Raw genomic sequence first — 15,460 nt, 5'->3', positions numbered from 1 at the left:
CTGCTGCAAGGTCCTAGTGTCCCACTCCACTGGGGCCAGGGCAGGCTGCCCTTCCGCCCTAGCCCTGAGCCTCTCCAGTGCCCCAAACCCCTCATCCCCAGCCCCAGACAGAACCCTCACATCCCCCCGCACCCTAACCCTCTGCCCCAGCCCTGAGCCCCTCCCACACCCCAAACCCCTCATCCCCAGCCCCAGACAAAGCCCTCATCCCCCACACCCCACCCCTCTGCCCTAGCCCTGAACCCCCTCCCACACCCCAAACCCCTCATCCCCAGCCCCACAGCCCTCACCCCTGCACTCCCTCCTATCCCCAAACTCAGCCCCAGAGCCTGCACCCCTCACTCCCTCCTGCACATCCACCCCCTGCCCCAGCCAGGAGTCTGTCCCCAAACTCTCTCTCAAAGCCTGCACCCCCACCCCTTGCCCCTGTCCAGAGCCTGCACCCCTCACACCCTCCTGCACCCCCACCCCCTCCCCAGCCCGGAGCCTGCGCCCAGCACCCAAACTCCATCCCAGACCCCCTCCCCCACCCAAACTCCCTCCCAGAGCCTGCACCCTGCACCCCTCCTGCACCCTAATCCCCAGCCCCAGTCCAGGGCCTGCACCCCAGACCTCCTTCCCACACCCAAACTGCCTCCTAGAGCCTTAGGCAGGTGGGGGGCAGAGTTTGGGGGGGGGCAGGTTCTGGGCACCACCAAAATTTCTACAAACCTGCCACCCCTGCTGTCAGTAGTTAAGCAAGATATGAGTGCACTGTGTGGAGTTAAAGGGTAGAGGAAAGTTCAGCATTAAGTGGTATCCTATGTGCAAGTGTAAAGAGGTTGCAAAAGGCTGTGAAGTGGATATTAAATTTTACAAGTGTGATATTCTGTCAGGGGAGAGCAGGCTTAGTTTTTAAGCATAGGGCATGTGCATTGTGATGAAAAGACAGAGTGTGTATTATGGGGCATAGCTCCAAGAGGGAAAGGTTATGGTTATGTAGACTTTTACCTTAACTCTATATTTCTTGGTTTTCAGAACATTGAGTTTTGCAGGACTCAACATTCTGAAAGAGCACAAGCCATCAGCAAACAACCTGAACTGTGCACGAACAAAGCTTTTTCTGCTATTTAATAAATAGATACAAGCTGTGATCCTGCAGTCATACTGACCTTCACTAGGAGCATTCAGTGAGTAAGGACTGCAGGACTGGGCCAAAAGAGAATTATTTTGTTTATAACAGCTATTGACCTGGGAAATCCAGAGAACATCTGAGCAGAGTAGTCTGCTTAATTTACTTTGATAAGCAGAGATTAACCCTTGGGAAATAAAAATAATAAATTCAAGGATACTTTCCTCCTCTGCCCCCTATAATTGTTACCATTGTCACAGACTCATTAAATCCCTCTGGTAAAGTTCTAAACAATTATAGGTTTGATGTGTCTGGGATAATAAAATGTCCCTTTAAGCAGAAACTTTCCTTCATAAAAATAGCTTATTACTGGTAAAGAAGGAAAAGATGAGACATGCACACGCACACACCCCCATTAATACTTCCACAGTGCAACAGAAACAACTAAAATTGACATATGACACATCTACAATATGATGAGAGTACAAACCAGAAAAAAAAATTTCCAGTTTTAAAGGGATACACCACCCTTGACACACTTGGTTTTACTCAACACCGTGGTTTATTTTGGCTGAGATTTTCATTCCAATATGCAGGTGCATTTTTTTGCACTCAATCACGCCAAGTGATTTCAAAGAATGTAGTAATACACACTTGTCTGTCAGAGTAGGATCAAGCCCATTGTATGTAAAAACATGTTCCTTGAATAGTGCATTGTACAGTATTCTGCCTAACTGGTGTTGAAAATAAGTAATCACATAAGGAAACATTCTTGTGATCACGCTGAACACTGATGAATATTCCTTTTTTCACCCTTTCCGCCACCCCCAGGGAAAATATGACCTTCAAAATATACTAGGTTTCTTATCCTACATCGTGCCTCCTGATCAGACATAGTTGCGAGGTATGTCACTTGTTTGAAATTTCACCTGCAAGACTGCAGCGCTGAAAGTTACAGTTCAACTTCTCTGTAGATTTCTCTGCCCCCAAACAATCCCACAATTTATTTCAATGCTCAACTACTACACGAGTAACAACCATTAAAAACCATTATTCTGCGCCATGATTTTTTTTATTCTGTACTCACTACTGAACTATAAATTAAGAAATGTCCTTTCCATTGCACAAATGAATTGCAGTACCAATAGCTAGGTGAACATTTCTTCTGCATCCTTATATTAAGTGTCAATGGTCTTAGAATCATAGAATATCAGGGTTGGAAGGGACCTCAGGAGGTCATCTAGTCCAACCCCCTGCTCAAAGCAGGACCGATCCCCAATTAAATTATCCCAGCCAGGGCTTTGTCAAGCCTGACCTTAAAAACTTCTAAGGAAGGAGATTCTACCACCTCCCTAGGTAACGCATTCCAGTGTTTCACCACCCTCCTAGTGAAAAAGTTTTTCCTAATATCCAACCTAAACCTCCCCCACTGCAACTTGAGACCATTACTCCTTGTCCTGTCCTCTTCTACCACTGAGAATAGTCTAGAACCGTCCTCTCTGGAACCACCTCTCAGGTAGTTGAAAGCAGCTATCAAATCCCCCCTCATTCTTCTCTTCTGCAGACTAAACAATCCCAGTTCCCTCAGCCTCTCCTCATAAGTCATGTGTTCCAGACCCCTAATCATTTTTGTTGCCCTTCGCTGGACTCTTTCCAATTTATCCACATCCTTCTTGTAGTGTGGGGCCCAAAACTGGACACAGTACTCCAGATGAGGCCTCACCAATGTCAAATAGAGGGGGACGATCACGTCCCTCGATCTGCTCGCTATGCCCCTACTTATACATCCCAAAATGCCATTGGCCTTCTTAGCAACAAGGGCACACTGCTGACTCATATCCAGCTTCTCGTCCACTGTCACCCCTAGGTCCTTTTCCGCAGAACCGCTGCCTAGCCATTCGGTCCCTAGTCTGTAGCGGTGCATTGGGTTCTTCCGTCCTAAGTGCAGGACCCTGCACTTATCCTTATTGAACCTCATCAGATTTCTTTTGGCCCAATCCTCCAATTTGTCTAGGTCCCTCTGTATCCTATCCCTGCCCTCCAGCGTATCTACCACTCCTCCCAGTTTAGTATCATCCGCAAATTTGCTGAGAGTGCAAACCACACCATCCTCCAGATCATTTATGAAGATATTGAACAAAACCGGCCCCAGGACCGACCCCTGGGGCACTCCACTTGACACCGGCTGCCAACTAGACATGGAGCCATTGATCACTACACGTTGAGCCAGACAATCTAGCCAACTTTCTACCCACCTTATAGTGCATTCATCCAGCCCATACTTCTTTAACTTGCTGACAAGAATACTGTGGGAGACCGTGTCAAGAGCTTTGCTAAAGTCAAGAAACAATACATCCACTGCTTTCCCTTCATCCACAGAACGAGTAATCTCATCATAGAAGGCGATTAGATTAGTCAGGCATGACCTTCCCTTGGTGAATCCATGCTGACTGTTCCTGATCACTTTCCTCTCATGTAAGTGCTTCAGGATTGATTCTTTGAGGACCTGCTCCATGATTTATGTCTTATGCAACGACTACAAACCATACTCGATGGGAACCCCATTCTGAAAGAAATCTTTCCTTAATCCCCTCTTCTTGCCTTCAGACAACCCCCCAACCTCTCCAAGATCATCATCAGAAGCAAACTCCCCACAGACCAGGACACATCAATTCAAAGTGGCACCACCCTGCCATAAAAGATGCAAAACCTGCAGACATATATTCACTGCTATGATGATCCACACCCCCCAGAAGTGCCACTTTTCTACTAGGGTTGAACAGGTCATTGTTGGGAACCTTGCCTCTAGCATTCTGCACAATAGCTAGCCAGCTATCCCTGCTATCCAGCCTGCTGCATTCTCCATACAGGGGAACTTAAACGGGACTCCAAAGGAAAAACATTAGATTTGTACCCTCTTCTTGATGCATCAATGACAAAGGTATTTTTAAAAGGTTATTTTCTGTATTCAACAACGAAAGTCAGATCTGGTCTTCCTGGTTTTGCGGGTGGAGGTCAAAGCTAACAGACCACGTTGTTCTTCGGCCTTTGTGAAAAGGGGCAGAGACACTGAAACTTTACCAAAAACAGCTTTTCTCCAAAGTGTTCCTCTGAGGAACATGAGTTAAGTAAGCACAGGGTGGATAAAAATCAATGATTTTTTTTAAAAAATCAAATTTTATTTAAATCAGATTTATTAATAAAAATAGGATTTTTGAGGGAAAAAAACCTATATAAAGATTGTTTTAATTCAGATACATTATAGCTCAAAGATATCTCATTGTGGAATAGGGATGATAAATTCTAATTCTATAGTATGAGACAATATATTCATGTAATGTTTAAGAAAAGTTTTGTAAATGAGTTCCAATAGTTCATGGATTAGGGACCCAATTTATTGGGTTCCAGGAACGTCTGCATAGATTATTTAGGTTCATCTTTCTATCTACCCAATGAGACTCAATGCTCAGTCTAGAAGATACCATCAGAGATGCTTAGTTTTGTAGTTCTCAAACTGTGGATTTGTGTCTCCAGACATAACATGCTTGTTAACAGCAAAAAAGTTTTAAAATAAATAAACAGAGGTGAGAAATAACAGACCTCAACCCTCATGTCCCTCTACAAATTTGTGTACACAGAGTCAATCCCTTACCTCTCTCTAAAATGCAAAGTTTCAAAAAGTTCAACTAATAGAAGATTGTTTGGGGCAGAATAGATCTGTACAAGGAGAAGAAGTCTGGAAATGAATGTGAGAAGGGAGGGACAGGCAGTAGAAACAAAAGTGAAACTGTTTGAGCACCATATTACAGAAATCTTGAGGTCTTTCTGAGTGTAGCCTTCATTGGTTTGAGATCTACCATACCATTCTCTCACTGGAAGCAAAAACCTATAATGGCAGCAGGCCGTAAAAGAGACCCAGTTTGGGAAGAAGAACCATTCAAGACATATATGTTTGCTGATAATGTTTTAAAGAAAGTCACACCAGTGAACTGGTGGAAGTCATTTAAGCACTTGGATTCAGAGACTGTTGAAGTAATAATCTCACTTTTAACACCAGTAGCTTCTTCTGCCGGTGTAGAAAGAATATTTTCTTCCTTTGGACTAATTCATTCAAATTGAGAAATCGTTTGGGACCTGAAAAAGCAGAAAAGCTTGTTTTTCTTTTCCAGATTATGAACAAACAGAAAAATGAAGGTGAAGGTGACTGAGTTAGCTGCAGAAACCAACATTTTAGTTTCTCATGTTGACCTGGCTGACGGTCTATTTAATTTTTGTTTTTAAAAAATGTCATGTAATTATTTTAGTTAAAAACAATTATAACAAAAACAAACCTGATTTTAAAAAACTTGAATGTTTAACTAAATTCAAATATTCATATGCTCGTTTTGTTAAAATATATGTTTGCAGTTGAAGAAAAAAATCCAGAATACATAACGTTGTTTTAGTTAAATAAAACAATGTAAATGTCTGTCTGGTGATGTTCTCCTAATACAGCATGACAAGAAAATCCTCCAAATATTAAGGTTTAACCTGTTGATTTGGAGATAGTTCACCTCCCAATGACTTCATTAATATCTGCTTCAATTACCTTTGGTAAATGAAATAACCAAACAATCATTCATTTTCTGATATAGCTGGAAAACTAATCTGAAAAGTTTTCAAAATAAATCACTTTAAAAATGTGTAGTGTGTACCTTCTAAAAATGAAACCTACATCTATCTCTGAGTTGTGAAAAATATGTATTAAGGTTATAAGAACCAACAAGAATGCACTTTTATGTAGAAATCCATGATTAAATCGAGTCTTCCTGACTAGTGATTTAAATCATGATTTAAATAAATTTTATTTAAATCAAATCCATCCTGAGTAAGCATCAAAACAAATCCTCAGCTGATGTCAACTGGAACCACATGGACTTCAATGGGGCTATGTCAATTTACACCAGCGAAGGATCTGGCCCAAAAGCCTGAATAAAGATTACTTCCATTCTCAATCAGAGTTCTCTCATTGGCAATTTCAGATACAAACCTCTAATTCTCCAGACACTCATAGACTCGAACACTATGTTTTCTACTGGACCTCAATATTTCATGTAAAAAACAACCAGGAAAACAAGCAAGCAAACTAACAATTCAAAAAAACATTTTAAGAAATCCTCAACAGAGAGGGGCCGAATCTGGTATTGGTTTCCAACAGGGAAGTCTTCCTTGGACTCAAAATGGGAGGTGCTGGATAATACTGAATTGGAGGGTAAAATCCTGGTCCCCATTCAAGTCAATAAAACTTTTGCCAATGACTTTTAGTGGAGCAAAGATGTCATCCAGAGCTTGTAAGGAAACCTCATTTACCCTCAGCTCTAGCCCCCTTGTCCCCAATCCTTGGGCATGATTTTGCACTGCCGTGCATCTTTGGGAGTGCAAAATTGGTATAAATCACCAGCAAATTAGGATGACTGACACCATGTGCACTCTACACATTTATAAATTATTGCCCATGATACAGGGCAGTGAAGAATCAGCCCCCTGGTTTAAGAAAATAAATCATCTTTCCTTCTTACAAAGGGGCACAGCCTGCCACCACCTTACCACAGTTAAAATGGACAGTATCAATTTCAAAATTTGAGCAAGAATGGTTCTACTATAAAATGTAAGAGTTCTACAGTGTTATTGCACATGTAAGATTGTCCAGGACTCTTGCTCCTTAGGTAAGTCATAAATCCTGAACAGAAAAAAATACAGAACAATTAACTAGTTTCCTTAACATGTTGTCTCTTGAAGACTGACATGTATCAAAATTTTCTCCAATAACCAAGCATTCATGCAAAAAAGAGATTTTGTTGGAGCTATGAACCCTTCACCCTCAATACATGAAAAGAAATCTAAGGTGTGCAGTGTGGTGGGTGACTTACGAATACTACATTTCCTTTTGGATATACCACACTTTGGCAGCATTCGTTAAAAACATAAACCGATTTTTTAAATTTTTTTGCTATGTAAGGATAGTTTAATTCTTCGAGCATACATATGGATTTCCAAGATTTTTGCAGTCTCTGAACTGGAACCTTTGAAACAAAGCTACTCACACAGGGGCAAAAAGTGCACCCTGCACCAGGCAAGAGTACACGCTTGTGATGCACCTTCCTCACACCTCCAAACGTAAGTAAGTATTCAAGGATGATGCTCCAAACCCACCTGTTTCCTCACCCATCCCAGTGCACAAATGGAGCTATGATTCCACCATGCAAGACTGCACTGCAGTACAGATCCTGCTGTGTCCAGGATTCTCTGCACTCACAGAGGAGGGCAGCATTTCCTGCACAATGAATCTCGATCCATCTGTGGATCCCAGAAAATGAATACAGGCTTGTAGACCACTGTAAGCAAAAGAGAGACAAAGCCATTCCACCTTCTCCATGGCTCTATCAGGCAGTTCATTCCACTAGCAGCATCAACACCACACACTATCAAAAGGGCCTCTATATCCCAGTTTACCCAGCATTTCTGAACACCTTAAATAGGATTAGCGCCCTAGCACGCACACATTTCCATTATCTCCATTAAAATGTTATCTAAAGCCTTCATATTGTCCCACATGATTTGGGGAAAAATTGCCTCAATACATGTTATTACCCTTGGACACACTACGGACACATGAATGGTGGTGATTAATAAATATAATGGCATTCTGGGGACAGAGGAAGGGGGGGCTGACAGTATCAGCCTGCCATTTCTATTGTATACATGACACACCATGTCCAATTCATCATTAAGAATTCGGCTAGCATTTTACACAAAAAAGATTTCTCTCTTTTTACAGTTAAGCTACAATGAAACCGCTTAATAATGGCCACCAAAGGGACTGCTGTTGCTAGTCTGGCTTTAACAGGTGGCTGTGTAATACGGTGTGATTAACGGAGGAAATGGTTTTGCTTTTGTAGGGACTGAGACTTTAGGGGCCACTAGGACTGAACGCTGTTACAAGGTGACATGAGCACCAGTTGATGTCACTACACAAGACTTCCTGTGTCCGATTAAAATATGGTTTAAACTGCACCACTGCGGCTCGGGAAACACGTTGCATCGATTTAATCACACATTCACCCAAATCTCACCCTCACTACACTAGCTGAAGTAGATCACATAATAGCAGACTTTTTCTAATTAAAGAAATTCTGATAAGTCATAGCCACATGGCAGACTGAAATCACGAGGGGGTTCCACAACTAGGAGAGGTAGCACGAGTAAAGGCACAAAGAGGAGAGTGGGAGAATGACACAACGGGAACATCAAGACTGGAGTTGTTGTGAATCGATAAGTACCTATCTCTTGTCAGCAGAAGGCCTGATCCTGCTCCAGTTCAAGTCAACAGAAGTTCTGCAAAGTATGTCACTGTGAACAGTACCAGGCCAAAGGGACTGTGGTTAAAATGTTTTCTATTCCAGGGTGCAACACATATGTTATAACACAGGGTTGGTTTGCTTGTTTATTTTACATGTTAACTATGCTATGTATATGCCTTATTCTTTTTTAAATGTGTTCTAATATTGAATATGGAGGACATATTTATATTCCTTACATATAAAGGTGTGCATGGAATGAATCAAGTATACTTCATATTTAAAAAAAAAAAATCACAGTAACCTTAAGCTCATTCCTGCCTGCAAACTGGACAAAAGAAATATTTGTATTTATGTATCTAAAGGGTGCTCAGATACTACACTGATGAGCAACCTTATAAAAAGATAAGGTAAGGCCAGATCCTCAGCTAGTGAAAACTGACATAATTCCATTTAAGTCAATCGAGTTACACTGATTTAAACCAGCTGAGGCTCTGGCCAAAGGATTTCACAAAACAAAGTACTTCCCATACAGCTTCAATATTCGTAAAGAAAGACACAGCACTGCCATTATACTTTCTGAAGTACACACACATATGCACAGAACCAATATAATGCTGGCACAATTAAAAGACTGCATTACAAAACCCAGTATGTAGTAATTTGACAAATCACATCCAGTACAAAAAGGTACACTTTTGACATAGGAACAACCTCTCTGCTAGATTTCAACTGTCTGTTATTGATATGCTGGACCTTTATAAAGATAAGCAACAATTAAAATTAAAATAAATAAATAAAATAATAATGGACAAGTGATTCTCCCCCCCCAAAACACTTCCTTCACTCTAAAAAGTGACAGATGTTTTGGCTCAAACTTTCCAGAAAAGCTCTCTTGGATATTTGTGAAGATAAATATATTAAAGACTGTGAAGTTCTCAGATACTGTGGCAATGGGAGTCATGTATGTACCTTAGATAGATAATTTGGTATATTTAGATATAAAGCCCTTTTCAATAAAGTGTGCAGGGTACGCTATTGATGCTGGAGTCTTCCCAATTTGGGGGTGTTGCTGCATTCCCACACACACTGTGAATCTGACCTGACTGCAGAAATGTATGAAGTCCAAAATTCTGCAGATATATTTTGCCGTACATTTGTATATATGATTATAACCAAACTACATTGTGTATGTGCTGAAGCTGATCTTATACACTGGTAGATTATTCAGTTTCACCATCTGAATTAATTTTTGTAAAGACTCTCAAAATGCACACAGAACGGGGATTTTAATGCAGATATTTTTGCAAATTCTTTTCTCCACCCTTTTTTAAAAAAGAAAAAATCAGGATTTCCATGCATATATTATGTTCTTATCTCCCTGTAGTCCTATTTCTCATCGCCGAAACTCAGATTTTATGACAAAATGATTATCCCATACAGGACAGATCATGGTGCTGATAAAGGCAATGGCCTAAAGCATAAGCATTTTGTTACTCTCCAACAGGGAAATCAAACTATAGTTGTCATAGTGTATGTGAGTTTATATTATCTAAACGATACACTCTGGCATGCAGCACAGAGAACGCCAGCGAAAAAGCTATAAATAAAAATACCTGTAAATTTAACAAGTGAATAACTATGCTATTATTTATTCAATTGCATGTGTATTATATAGATGTAACTTCCATTATCCCAGAGTTGTAGGTCCGTGCTGAAATATACGGATATACATGAAATGACTCAAGTGCAAATCACACCATGGATACTATTTGTAAGTGTTCATGAATGCTGTATTTTCCATGTCATGTCACAAAGCCAATATTCTGAAATAGCTAAAAGTCACTACAAAAGTCAGGTTAAGTTGGTTAATATAGCATCTTAGCCTTAAGCCATAGCTGACAATAAACAGAAGATGATTTTAAAATCATCACTACAAAATGCATACTTTAAAAGGCAAGCAAATGAAGCACATTTTACTACCATTGTAGAAAACTGCCGAATGAATCTAATCAAGGAAGTGGATGTGATGGCAACATATGACTGTACCGCAGGATACAAAGCTGGGCCTTGAAACTGCAAAGACTTATGCACATACTTAACTTCATGCTTTGCAAATAGCCCCTTTGACTTCAAACTACTTATAGGGTGACATGCTGGTCCCATTTAAGTCAATGGGAGTTTTGCAACTTAAGTGTAAGTGCTTGCACTGTACTGTCCCTCCACATGAGTGTATTTAGATATATTTTTCAACATCTACAGGTAAGTCTATTTTAACAAAATATGTTTCTCTGAAACGTATGTGTGCGCACCACTCACCGCCTTCACCTGAATTACCTTACAGTGGTACTTATTTATTTACTGCTATTTATAAAACATAAAAACTATCCACATTACTCTGTATAGTTCTGATCCTGCAACCAACTCCACATAGCCACATAGCTGTTCCACCCATGCAAAGCCCCAATCACATCAATAGATTCTATACATGTGTCAGGATTTGCTCAAATGAAGTGAACTGCAGTACTGGGGCCTCTGTTTGTCGTTAACAATAATCTGCAAAACAAATCAACCAACAGACCAAAAAAACAAACCAACCAACCGAAGACAATTTTTTCACAATAAAGCCAGTTCTGAAGCCTGTACTCAGACAAAATCCCCAATGATGCCCATGGGAAGTTCACCTAAGTATGGACTAAATAAGAACTTCTGGAATGGGTCCAACAGAATTTACACAAAGCCCTTTCCATATCACAGAGTTTTGAGTGTGGATAATAAAATGCTTGTGCAAAAAAGCTTTCAAACACAATTACAAGTTTTAAAATCTTCTGTGCCACAAAGAACTATCATAGCAAGAGAAACAAAAATACATTACTTAAAAACAGTACCTTTCCCTTATGCAGTACCTGTTCAGTCTCACAACACACAATGTAGATATTATTTTACCAAATGGATAAACTGAGTCTCAGAAAGGCAAATGGACTTGCACGAGAATGGCAGAGATAGAAACAGAACCCCCAAGTTGTCAGTTCCCAGTCCCTTTTCCCTTGTAGTGGGGAACAAGAACAAAGAATATTCTACTGCAGATACATATCACTTCACACAAAGAATGCCAGAGAGGACCCAAGTACCATCAGATTTCTAATCTTGCTTATCCACCACACTACAATGAGCTTCGGGGGAAAATCACCCCTGCTGAACAAAGCCTTATGCAGGGCATTAAGCAAGGGCTGTGGAGGATGAATTCAACCCCAAACCTGTCAGCAGGCCTTGGGGTATAATGCAGTCCCTCCTCAGAGTCTACTGTGACCTGTAGGCTAGAATATAAGTTTCCACTCCACACCCCCTCTGCTGGATATTAAGAACCCTATGTTTGCATAGCATTTGACCTCAGGGTCCTTCTTCCAGCTCACCTCCAAACTACCATATTCAGGATCTGCACCATGCAGGGGAATTCGGGTCCTTTGATACTCTACACAGTCCTACAATAAGGTATATCAAGAGGGCTTTATGCAGGCGCTTTGTGTACTCCATTCTACGGGCCCCATACTCATGCAGGTTTCGCTGGGAATGGTGCCCAAACTGAACCGCACAACTGATCACAAACACAAGGTAAGGACCCAATCCTACTCCCAGGGAAACCAGTGAAGATTTTCCAAATTCCTACTGGCTTCAGGGGAAGCAGGCTAGAGTGTTCATGCCATCACTACCTTCCCTGGCAGGCCTACCTCCTTCTGGAACTGTACTAGCCACCTGCGGACCCACCGCAATGTGAGAGTTGCCACAGGCACCTTGCAGCACCACAACTGTCTCTCTCAGAGGACGTTCCAGCATCTGGGGCCTGAGGCCTTCCTCTGGTGTATAACCCAGGACTTAATTAAGCTCCTGGCATTTCGATACCTTAAAAAAACGTTTAAAAAGTTTGTCAGGCTACTGGCTTCTGTCCAACAGCATCATTCAAGAACAAGAGTAAAAGCAACTCCTATGCAAGAGACGCATATGTATTATTATCCATTATTACCATGAGCATACTTCTATCTACATAATTACAAATCCTGCTGCTCTTTAATTTTAATTGCATTTTGCTACAGAGTCATAGTTACATATACCATAAGGAGTTGTAAAGAGGATGGAAAGCTTCCAAAATGACTAGGTGCAATGTCTTTGCTGTCTAAACATTTTCAGGTCATTAATATTTCACTTTTATATAATCTTTAACTGATTTTGCAACATGTTCCTTCCCCCTCCCCTTTTAAGTTCGAGCAAGAGGAACTGTTTGAAGTAGCTAGTAAACCTTCCTAGTCTCTTTCTCCTTCTGCCTCTGGAGAGTTTTAACACTTCAAGTGCAACATAAACCAGAAGGAAAAACATGTCTAGCATAGAATCAGCTCTTCAAGAGAGGATTTTTTTCAAGTTTCCCTTCTAGAAACATTCAGCTGTGAAAATGTCTAAAAGGGAAATGGGTGGAAAGAAGTGATTACTTTCTCCACTGTGGCTCCCAGGACAAGCTGAAGGGAGTGAGAGAGCTGGGAAGCGTGGATGACAGCTGTGGCCTCTGAGAAACTTCACTTCTCTGCTGGAAAGGAAAACTGTTCTCAACTCCCCAGTGACACAATTCCCAGCACCTTTCCTTTCCTCAGGGAAAGCCAAAGCGTGTAATCACCTGAGGACAGCTTTTACAGTTAGGGAAAAGGACATGAGGATGTACTCAAGGAAAGCATGGATTTTCACAAGCCCTGTGTGTAATTAGCTACATCCCCATTTCTTCCACCCTGTGAGGCATCTCATGTGATTCAGAAAGGGACAGGTAGCATCCTTCAGCTCATGACTCAAAGGGGAGCCACTTAGAAATGCCACACATAATCTGATGCCACCACAACCCCCTGTTCAAATCTCTCCCAACAAACTGCTCCTTCCTGCAATCGCCAGCTGAATGAACATTTCAAAAAAAGGAGTACTTGTACTCCTTTTCTTTTTGCGAATACAGACTAACACGGCTGTTACTCTGAAACATTTCAAAAAAAGAAGACCGAATGAAAAGCCAAACTTAGATCCTTACTCTCCTCTCGTTCACACACCAGGGAGAGTCAGGAATAACTTCACGGACACCAATGGGAATTCTGTCAGCACCAGAGGAAAAGCAGCATCCTCTGGATTTCCCAAAGCCTCCTGTCTAGTCTAGATCTGTCTTTGGGGTAGGACACTCTTCAGGCCAGAGCCATGCTGAAGCTTCAGGTCTTGTGCAGGGGGGAGGGTGGGCACACTGTCCCCACAAAAACAGTTCCTAGCCATGTCACCATCTCTCTCCTGCTCCTCAGAGCCCCCCCCTCCACAAATGCCACCTGCCCTGGCTGCCCCTCTCTCGTGAGGGTGGCTAGGTGCCGGGTGTTTGCCAACGCCTGGATGAGGGAGCAGTGGCCCGGGGGGAAGAAGAGGCGACATATGGCATTGTTGGAAAGTCCATGGCTCCCACATTTTGCAAGCTGCCTCCCCCGGCTGCAGGCGTCCCGAGTCCCCTTTAAGCGCTGCAAAGCAGGCAGCTGCCTGTCTGTGAGTGAGCCCAGCCTGCCTCCTCTCGCTCGCTGCCAACCCACAGGAGCCCTTGAGCCAACCCCCGCCACAAAGCGACTTGTCCTCTCCCTAATCCCAGCCGCCGCTGCCGACTTGCTGGAGCGAAGCTCAGCCAAATCCCCGGAATCAGCGCGAACGCCCGGCACGGGCAACGCGGATCTACCCCCGCCTCCTGCTGCCGCTCAGTGCAACCGCGCACCGGGGCCCCGGCCGCCCTCCTCCCGCTCCCAATCAGCTGGCCCTGCTGCCTGCCCGGCCCCGGATCTACCTGCAGGAGCCGAAGCGGAGAGCAGCAAAGCCCGTCTTCCCCTCCCTCTGCAGTCACCCAGCCTGGCAACAGCCTCATGCAACCCCCCCGCCTCCCAAAATGCATCCGCAGCCCACACCTCAGGGGGGGCAGAGACAGGCCACCTCCCTCGCAACCCCCCCAAATCCTGTGTCAGGAGCCCAGCAGCAGCCCCGAGGCCTGGGCTGGCTCCCCCTGCCTGCCAGGCTGAGCCCAGCCCCGGGACAGGGAGCAGAGCAAAGCGCAAAGGCAGAGACGTGAGTGGGGCAGGAAGGATATTTACTACCTGGCTGGGCTGCTGCTCTCTCTGGGCTCCTCCAGCGCACTGAGAGCTTGGTGTCTGGTGGGGAGAAGGGGGGGGTGGCAGGGCTGAGTCTCTGCCTTGCCCCCCACCTCCTCCTCCTCCGCTTGCTGGTTTGGTGTTTTTTCCTTTAGCCCACCCCCACTGCCACCACCCCACCCCTTGGTTCAGGGCTAATAATCCTCCTGGAGCCAGCCCCGCTCCTCTGCACGAGCCGCCGCTTCCCAGGCAGGCATGTTGTTGCTGTGAGAGCGAGCAGAGGAGGGATTGGCAGCCGGCGCTGTGTGTGTGGGTGCGGGGAGGGCGAGGAGCAGGGGAGGGATCGGGGGAGGCGCTTCCCAGCGCGTCTGTGTTGCCACCTCCCTGCTGCAGCGCCCGGTCCCACCCCTGCTGCCCAGGCGGGCAAAGGGGCGGCGGGGAGGGGTGGGGCGGATTGGGGCAACCTCACCTCCCTGGGCTCGGAGTCAGCCGGGAGGCAAAGAGGGAGAGAAGTATTTTTTCCCCAAGCCTCCTTTGCAGCCATGCTAGGGTGACCAGATGTCCCGATCCTATAGGGACACGAAAGCTCATGCTCAAATAAATTGGTTAGTCTCTAAAGTGCCACAAGTCCTCCTGTTCTTTTTGCGGATACAGACTAACACGGCTGTTACTCTGAAACCTCCCGCTCTTTGGGAATTTTTCTTATATAGGCTCCTATTACTACCCCCCACCACCATCCCCTGTCCTGATTTTTCACACTTTCTGTCTGGTCACCCTAGGCCAGGCGCACACACAGGAGACCAGGAGCGAAGGTGGCGCCCCGCCCGGGGTTCAGCCCCACTCCGGTGTGTGTCCACTGGCCCCCTGCCTGAGAA

General features: G+C 43.9%; 1 protein-coding gene across 2 annotated transcripts in view; it reads right to left on the bottom strand.

Annotated features, from left to right (window-relative positions):
* The window catches only part of CCSER1 (coiled-coil serine rich protein 1), a 709,611-nt gene extending 694,936 nt beyond the window's left edge, over positions 1-14,675 (bottom strand). For both annotated transcript variants that reach the window (XM_077814383.1, XM_077814384.1), the window contains exon 1: positions 14,592-14,675. The gene's annotated coding sequence lies outside the window, so the exon portion shown is untranslated. The remainder of the gene's footprint in view (positions 1-14,591) is intronic.
* Between the last annotated feature and the right edge of the window lie 785 nt (positions 14,676-15,460).

This window comes from Eretmochelys imbricata, chromosome 4 (genome assembly GCF_965152235.1).
Source record: "Eretmochelys imbricata isolate rEreImb1 chromosome 4, rEreImb1.hap1, whole genome shotgun sequence".
In the NCBI taxonomy this organism is placed as follows: domain Eukaryota; kingdom Metazoa; phylum Chordata; order Testudines; family Cheloniidae; genus Eretmochelys; species Eretmochelys imbricata.
The sequence above is the reverse complement of the archived record's forward strand: the minus strand, read 5'-3'. Positions and strand labels throughout refer to the sequence as shown.